We start from the raw sequence: 8,590 nt of genomic DNA on the forward strand, positions 1-8,590 counted from the left end.
TTTTTTTTTAAAGAGGTGGCAACTCCAAAAAATATTTTATATGTTAGTATATTATATCTATATTCCATATTTAATTGAAATATATCCAGACGTTTTAGCCACAAACATACTCACTCACAAACTTTCACATTTATTATATTAGTACATAGGATTAGTGGAATTTAACTTAAATAAATCAACCTGTTGAAATAATGTAATGAATGATGTGTAAAATTCGCGCTAATTTTACACATTATTCATTACATTATTTCGATATTTTTTTCGACATTTTTATTTTCGACATTTTTGTTTTCGACATTTTTCTTTTCGACAATTTTTTTCTCGAAATTCTTGATTTTCTAACTGTTTTTTTCGACATTTTTTCGGTGCTTTTAGTTTCGACAATTTAAATTTCGACATATCGTACCAGACCCATTTTGTATGGATGTACATTTAGAGTAGCATTTAGAGCTAAATGTGCTTGAGTACAGTCACGCAGCAAATATTATTTAAAAGTCTTAATTTTGCAAAATGCTTTAAAGTACACAGATTTCTCGTTTTTCCCGCATTGTAAATTTACTGCAATTTGAAGCTCGGCACTTCCCTGCAGACTTCAACTTTTTCAGTTAAATTTTTTGATTTTTCAGCAAATTTGCGCTTTTAAAGCATCACCAAGTCACGCTACGCACCATTTATGAACTATTGAACGTTTTAAGACGTTTGCCAAGTACTAGCTAGCATGCCACGCACACACACCCACAAAACGCTTACAACTTGCACAACGCTCATGTCCACACGAGGGCTATATCCCACTTCTGACACCACTTTGTAGCGCTAGCAGTTAAAACGCAAATGTTCGATTTCATTATTACATGTTTATTTTACATACACACGCATATTATTATTATTACTTATCGTGGCGGTTTCGCTTGATGGTGGTTACAAACATTCTGCAAAATTGCTGTCCTTCTTTGCCTTGTCAAGTCTATCATTCGGTGTGTTCAGTGCGGTTCGTTCAATTCTTGTCAGTTTTGCATTTGTCGATCAGTGTTAGCCCGGTTACCCACTGTCATAGTTGTACCTGTAGGTGTGCCGATAGTCATGTACATTATTTCCCACATAAATTCAGGACATTCATTTGCTTGTAGATTCCGTTGGTTATGGTGGTCATGAGTTCAGCCTGTAAATTCCATGGTCCATTACCCGGAGTTGCTCCAACATTATGAGTCGATTTTAGTGAGAATCACTTCAATTGGCTCTGGTTCGTACCCGGGTATCTGAATATTAGAAAATAAATTATAGAAAAGTGTTTGTTTACAAAATTACCTGGGCCACTCCGCCATAATACTGTTGTTGCTCCCTTTCATCCACAGTAATTTTGTATACAACTCTGAACCAGCAAAATTCATGCTCCTGCTCATTATCAACGCTGATCAGATTTTACCGCCGAGGAGTACTCAAAATGGTTATTTGGTATCAAAGATATTAACATTTTTCGAAATCCAAAATTTCATCTTTAACCCTATATATCTTCCACAATTTATATTTCCGCAATATAAAATTGGTATACGTGTGCTCAACACTTAAATCTATTAAAACCCATTTTTCCTTTTTATCGAAACGGTGCGTATTCTTTACTTATGCTTATGTTTATAACACAAAACACTCTACTTTTTGGCTCATTTCGCTCTGCTCGAAAATTATAAAACGGCAACGCTGGTACAGAATTCAAATTTCTTGAAAATATTTTTACGATTATTTAACAATTAATCAATTAATGAAACACAATACTACGATACAATTACAGCCTCATCATGTATCTCGAACGATAGCGAACGAACGATTCGTCTGCAGGCGAATTCGTCTCCGCTTACAATTTTGTAAGTTGAATGATCGCCTTCGTGTAGACTTTACGTCGATTACGTTGTATTCGTCTAGAACAGCGTTGCTAAATGAAATATTAAGGTATTTTTTATAAATTTCCTTTCGAATTTTATTATATTTAATTTATTTGCCACACTTTATAGAAAATGGGCATCACCGTCAAATGTTATTTACTATTTTTGCCATTCATTTGGGAGATTTTTTGTTTAGTTACTGGTGGAATTAGTGGGTTCTGGAGTGGCGTGTAGCGCGTAAACGACCGTTGGGATGATACCGAATAGGGTTAGCCTCTTGAATGCCGAAAGGGACCCCATCTGTCATATTTTATATTACAAATATAGTTCGCAATCCTCTTTTTGTGCGGCTTTTTAGGTCAGCCCAAGTCTGAAGAAAAATAAACAAATCGTATTTTTGGTTATGTTACTAGAATATTCAGGATTTTTTCTACCAAGTATAAGCTTACCTTCTTCCATTATCCCGTCTCATCGCTTTTGAACCCTTGCTCTGTCAGATCCAAACACTGTTACTCCTCTTGCCAGATCCGGATCTTCGTCCATCTCTTGAATCAGCACCTCAAATTGTGTGGTTGTGGGTTTTTTAATTGGTGAAAATATAATTTATTATTTTATAAATTTTTCACGGTATTTACTTATTTTGGCTGAAAGATCCATCTCGACGATGACTTATAATCTTTCGTTTGCTTTTAATGATTATCGTCTCTCTTTCGTCTTCTTTTTGTGTTAGAAAATTGCAAACTAGATGAAAGCAACGTCGGCGGGTATTCATAGTCCAGCAACTAAGTCGAAACTAACAAAGTTGCAACTTAAATTTAAGTACCAACTTAAAATTTACCTCTATTCATAGTCGCATTTCAGACTTCTACTCAGTAGTTTCGACTTAGTTTACGATATAGCAAAACGAGTGTGAAAATGTATCGATTTTTCTTTACGATATTTTGGAAAAATTACATTTTTATTAAATAATGTCAAGTTTGAGCATCCGTTTATGTAATTTTTATTTTCATTGCATGATTATGCAAAAGAATAATTTCTTGTTAATTGTGTGAAATAGCCAGAACAACCGCAGTGATGTGAAGTCGATGTTTATCGAAAGCATGCTGTGAAACATACAAATAGTAGATATCTAAATGTTATGCACAAATTTACTTTAAAAGACCTAGCGTGAAACTGACTTATTATTTGAGAATTTATCTAAATTATTCCAATTATAAAATTGTGATGTAGCTTTTATTTTTAGTCCTCTCTCGACGTACGAAAACCACGCTCTATAAGTCACTCATCATGCCCGTGCTACCAACACAAGCATGGACAATGACAACATCCGATGAGGCGGCTCTTGGGGTGTTTGAGAGAAAGATTTTGCGGAAGATTTACGGTCCTTTACGCGTTGGCGACGGCGAGTACCGCAGACGATGGAACGATGAGCTGTATGAGCTTTACAACGATATAGACATAGTGCAGCGAATTAAAATACAGCGGCTCCGCTGGCTTGGTCATGTCGTTCGAATGGACACCGACGCTCCAGCTCTGAAAGTATTCAACTCGGAACCCGCTGGTGGTAGCAGAGGAAGAGGGAGGCCCCCACTGCGATGGAAAGATCAGGTGGAGAAGGACTTGGCTTCACTTGGCGTTTCCAATTGGCGTCAGTTGGCACAGAGGAGAAACGACTGGCGTGCTTTGCTGAACTCGGCCAAAATCGCTTAGGCGGTTACAGCGCCAAAAAAGAAGAAGAAGAAGAGATGTAGCTTTATTCGAATTGTAATACGCATTTAATTTCATCTTCCGATGAAAATGGATCGATCTTTGTAATTTTTAATTGGAGATTATTCAATATTATCAAGATCACCCTCTACCAACTTAATTTTTACATATTTCGTCTGTTTTCCCTTAATGTGATAAAGTACTTCTTCCTAGTTACGACTTAGTTGCAGCTGCAGCCGAAACTAAATTTTAAGTTGTACTTAGACAGAATAGTCGACACTAAGGCGACTATGAATAGCTTTAGTTGTGACTTAGAATAGTTTCGACATACAGGTCTATTCTGCGCTGGTAATAAAAAGTTTGTAACCGGTAAATAAAGTTCCTGTCAATTTTTAAACCCTTTTCCCATTCTGTGTACTCTTGTAACCGGTAAATTTTGTTACCATCTCATAAGCTGGTAACAAAGTATTGCCCCGTGAAATATGCAATGCCAGAATTTGCACAATTCTTCATATCTGAATCGCTGAATATTTTAACTGCATTACCAACGTTCCTAGAATCGCGGTGACAAGAACTGGTAACATTTTTTGGTAATAAAATTTCCCGGTTACAAAATCTTCGGTAATGCAGAATAGACCTGTGTTAGTTGAGTACTAAATATGACTATGAATATGCGCCTTTATAATTATTTTGGCGACAACATGGCTACGCGACGAATGTGGTTGTGGCCAGATTATTGCTATTTTTCCAGCGACAGATAACTTACATAACTCTGTTCACATGAAACAGTAGCTTATGTCGAAAGGCTGGCTTTAGTATAATGCGGCATTCCCTTTACTCTTTAAACGGCAAGGAATTTTTTGATGAGACTTAATAAGAATATTGACTTGCTGGTATCGGAACTACTTCTTGCACGTTTATTTGCCAAAAGTTCTACAACAGCTCAGCGCCAGTGAGTCATTCGCAATCCTATGCTGCGAATGCCGATTTATACTAAAGCCAGCCTTTCCACATAAGCTACTTTTCCATACGAACACAGATAAATTCATGAAATCATGTCGTTATCGACAGCTGTGGCCGGTGGCTCGTCGTTTGCAATGTGTTCAGGGCTTGAGGTTGTTAATCGTTATTAGGACGAACATAATCGATTAGTTTAATCAAATGATTAATCGCTGCAATACCTATTCGTAGTCCAAGTGTTTTGTTTTTTTTTGATATTGAGTAGTGTTGGGTACCAAATTGTGATTCAGTTTTATCTGTTTACAAAACATATGGTGATACCATTGAAAAACAATTTGATGGATTGCCACAGTGAAATGTAGTAGAAGTCGCATAAAAATAGTAAATTTGCTCATATTTTACATTATTACATGACTTTTGTTCGGTAGCACCAGAAACGGATAGAATTGCTTTCTATATACTAAATGTGTAGGTATCTGTGCATGTGGCTGTATGTGGAGATATATTTTAGATATTGAGAAAAATAAAATTAATCATGGCGAAATGTTTGAATAATGCATCGTCATCAAAAGGGGGGGTAGAGGGCGGTCCCTATTTTCCTAAAATGAAAACCACGCACGCCTGTTAGTTTAAAAGTTATTCGTTCGTTAAAATCGCGAAATTTTGAGTGAAAATTTGTATAAAAACTTGAACCAAGGCTGAACCGAAATGGCGTTGCCATAAGGTATCCAAATCATTTGCACAGAACACTGCCCGAGCGTCAGAATGAGGCATACCTAACTTGACGCCCGTCTACATAGAACTTTTGCGTTGCGTTGGCGTTGGCGTCGCTTCAGCAGCTGAGTATGAATACATGAATTCAAATGCAGCCGTCCGCATAGACAATATTCGACAACGCTCACGCCAACACAAAAAGATGGCCAACTATCAACTTTTCGCGTGCGTCGCTCGTCAGCTGTTGTAAATAAATGAAATTATGTGAAATATTTTTCGTTTTTAATCAAGTGCAGGCAAGGGGTAAATTTTAGTAGACGGACAGCAAATTCTAGAAAAAAGGGATCAAGTGGGGTAGAATAGGACCCCCTGATTTCAAAAATAGGGAAAATTTTAGAATGGTAACCCCCGATTTCGGAATTAAGGAAAATAGGGGGGGTAGAGGGGGTTCTTAAGGGGGTATATGTAAAGTTTTAAAGCGCGCAACCTTATAGTTTTTAAGTAATTTGTTATTAAATTTTGTAATTTTCACCAACTTGTATGGCACTATTTCACAATATATAATGCACTTTCCACTAAATTTACACGTTATTTACACTCAATATATGCGCAGTTAGAGTGTGCACGTTCAAACAAATAAATACTTTTAGTATATTACAGCATTTTTATAAAAAATTGATTGTTGTTTAACTTTATGAGAGTACATGCAGAGTATGTGCAAATGGCAGCAGGACTGTGTTGCCATATCTAAAAACCAAGAGTGGAAAGCAAGACCAAAAGAAAATACGATTAAAAGGAAAATACGACAAGGTTCTTTTGTTCAGATAAAAATAAATAGTAGGGGGATTGGGGTAATATTCCCCCATAAAATACTGAAACACATTTTTAAGGCAAAGAAAAGGGGCCGAACACCTTTTTGCATGGAACACCTTTCTGCGTAGGCGGCCTTCGGCCGCACTTAGGGATTATAACCCTCAGGCAGTATAATTCTCCTTTCTGTGTTGCCAAAGAAAAGGGGCCGAACACCTTTTGCATAGAACACCTTTCTGCATAGGCGGCCTTCGGCCGCACTTAGGGATTATAACCCTCAGGCAGTAGAATTGTACTTTCTGTGTTGCCAAAGAAAAGGGGCCGAACACCTTTTGCATAGAACACCTTCCTGCGTAGGCGGCCTTCGGCCGCTCTTAGGGATTATAACCCTCAGGCAGTAGAATTCTCCTTTCTGTGTTACCAAAGAAAAGGGGCCGAACACCTTTTGCATAGAACACCTTTCTGCGTAGGCGGCCTTCGGCCGCACTTAGGGATTATAACCCTCAGGCAGTAGAATTCCCCTTTCTGTGTTGCCAAAGAAAAGGGGCCGAACACCTTTTGCATAGAACACCTTTCTGCGTAGGCGGCCTTCGGCCGCACTTAGGGATTATAACCCTCACTACGTAGAATTCTCCTTTCTGTGTTGCCGGAAGAGGGGAATATGACCCCAATCCCCCTACTATTTATTTTTATCTGAACAAAAGAACCTTATCGTATTTTCCTTTTAATCGTATTTTCTTTTGGTCTTGCTTTCCACTCTTGGTTTTTTAGATATGGCAACACAGTCCTGCTGCCATTTCCACATATTCTGCATGTACTCTCATAAAATTAAACAACAATCAATTTTTTATAAAAAAGCTGTATTATACTAAAAGTATTTATTTGTTTGAACGTGCACACTCTAACTGCGCATATATTGAGTGTAAATAACGTGTAAATTTAGTGGGAAGTGCATTATATATTGTGAAATAGTGCCATACAAGTTGGTGAAAATTACAAACTTTAATAACAAATTACTTAAAAACTATAAGGTTGCGCGCTTTGAAACTTCATACAGGGAACTATTAGACCCCCATCTACCTCCCATATTTTCCTTAATGCTGAACTCCGGGGTTAGCAATCTAAAGCCCACCCCAAAAATACCCCCTTTTGGTAATTCTCTAGTATAGTGTAACAAACGCTAAAAAATGTCCGGAAAAGTCGGGAGGAGTACCAAACGACGCGTTTGGGTCCCCCTATTAACAATCCGGAGGGGGTGGGCTAATATTATTAACCATTTAAAAGTTATAAACACAAACTTTTGTTAAATTTCGTTGTTGGGTTAGTAAAGGTGGTTGTACACATCTCAAAACTGAAAACCGGACGGCGGGGAAACTCATTGTATACGACAAATTTGTTGTTAAAGTTGAAAAGTTCGGGGAAATTTATAAGATAGCAAAATAACATAAAACTTGGTGCTGCCAGACTAAAATTTTGAATAATAAAAGCGGGGGATTTAATTCGGAATTTTCACTTAGTATAATTCTCCTTTCTGTGTGCCGAAGAAGGGGGGGCTGAACACACTTTGCAGATAACACCTTTCAGCGTAGGCGGACTTCGGCCGCATTTAGGGATTATAACCCTCACTACGTAGAATTCTTTCTATTGTATTGTTTTATACGGTATGGCAACACATCTTAAGTGTCAGTTTGCAACCATGTGTTATTGTATCATGATTGTAAGTATGGGTGCAATGTAATGTAATTACGGCACCCTGAAATTGTGCATATGGAAACTGTGCATACGAAATAATGCATATGAAAAAAACCGAAATAATGCATACGAAAAAAACCGAAATAATGCATATATGCACAGTTTCGGTTGAAAACCGAAATAATGCATATGAAAAAAAACCGAAATAATGCATATATGCACAGTTTCAGTTAAAAACCGCAATAATGCATATTAGAAAAACCGAAATTATGCATATGCACTCTTTCGTTTGAAAACCGAAATAATGCATATGAAAAAACCGAAATAATGCATATATGCACAGTTTCGGTTGAAAACCGAAATAATGCATATGAAAAACCCGAAATAATGCATACATGCACACTTTCGTTTGAAAACCGAAATAACGCATATGAGAAAAACGAAGTAATGCATACATGCACAGTTTCGGTTCAAAACCGAAATAGTGCATATGACAAAAACCGAAGTAATGCATACATGCACAGTTTCGACTCAAAACCGAAGTAATGCATATGACAAAAACCGAAATAGTGCATACATGAAAACGAACTTCTTTCTGAGTAGGCGGCCTTCGGCCGCGCTTAGGGATTATAACCCTTACTAAGTAGAATTCTCCTTTCTGTGTTGCCGGAAAAGGGGGCCGGAAGTATTTTTGCGCAGAACTTCTTTCTGCGTAGGCGGCCTTCGGCCGCGCTTAGGGATTATAACCCTTACTAAGTAGAATTCTCCTTTCTGTGTTGCCGCAAAAGGGGACCGGAAGTATTTTTGCGCAGAACTTCTTTCTGCGTAGG

The 8,590-nt window shown here is 37.5% G+C and overlaps 1 protein-coding gene and 1 long non-coding RNA gene across 3 annotated transcripts in view; one reads left to right on the top strand and one right to left on the bottom strand.

Moving 5' to 3' along the window:
• Positions 1-1,998: 1,998 nt before the first annotated feature.
• Positions 1,999-2,686, bottom strand: LOC118745631. The gene is made up of 3 exons (XR_004993668.1): positions 2,513-2,686; positions 2,327-2,435; positions 1,999-2,247 (listed from the first exon to the last, which is right to left on the bottom strand). It is a non-coding gene; the product is annotated as an uncharacterized LOC118745631 (long non-coding RNA).
• Positions 2,687-4,731: 2,045 nt separating this feature from the next.
• LOC118745630 (RING finger protein 11) overlaps positions 4,732-8,590 on the top strand; it is an 83,947-nt gene continuing 80,088 nt past the window's right edge. Inside the window, exon 1 of one of the 2 annotated variants that reach the window (XM_036479168.1) lies at positions 4,732-5,012. The gene's annotated coding sequence lies outside the window, so the exon portion shown is untranslated. The remainder of the gene's footprint in view (positions 5,013-8,590) is intronic. The other variant, XM_036479169.1, reaches the window with a different exon arrangement.

The sequence above is a fragment of the Rhagoletis pomonella genome, unplaced genomic scaffold (assembly GCF_013731165.1).
Source record: "Rhagoletis pomonella isolate Grant_MI unplaced genomic scaffold, Rhpom_1.0 Rhpom_scaffold_00009, whole genome shotgun sequence".
Classification (NCBI taxonomy): domain Eukaryota; kingdom Metazoa; phylum Arthropoda; class Insecta; order Diptera; family Tephritidae; genus Rhagoletis; species Rhagoletis pomonella.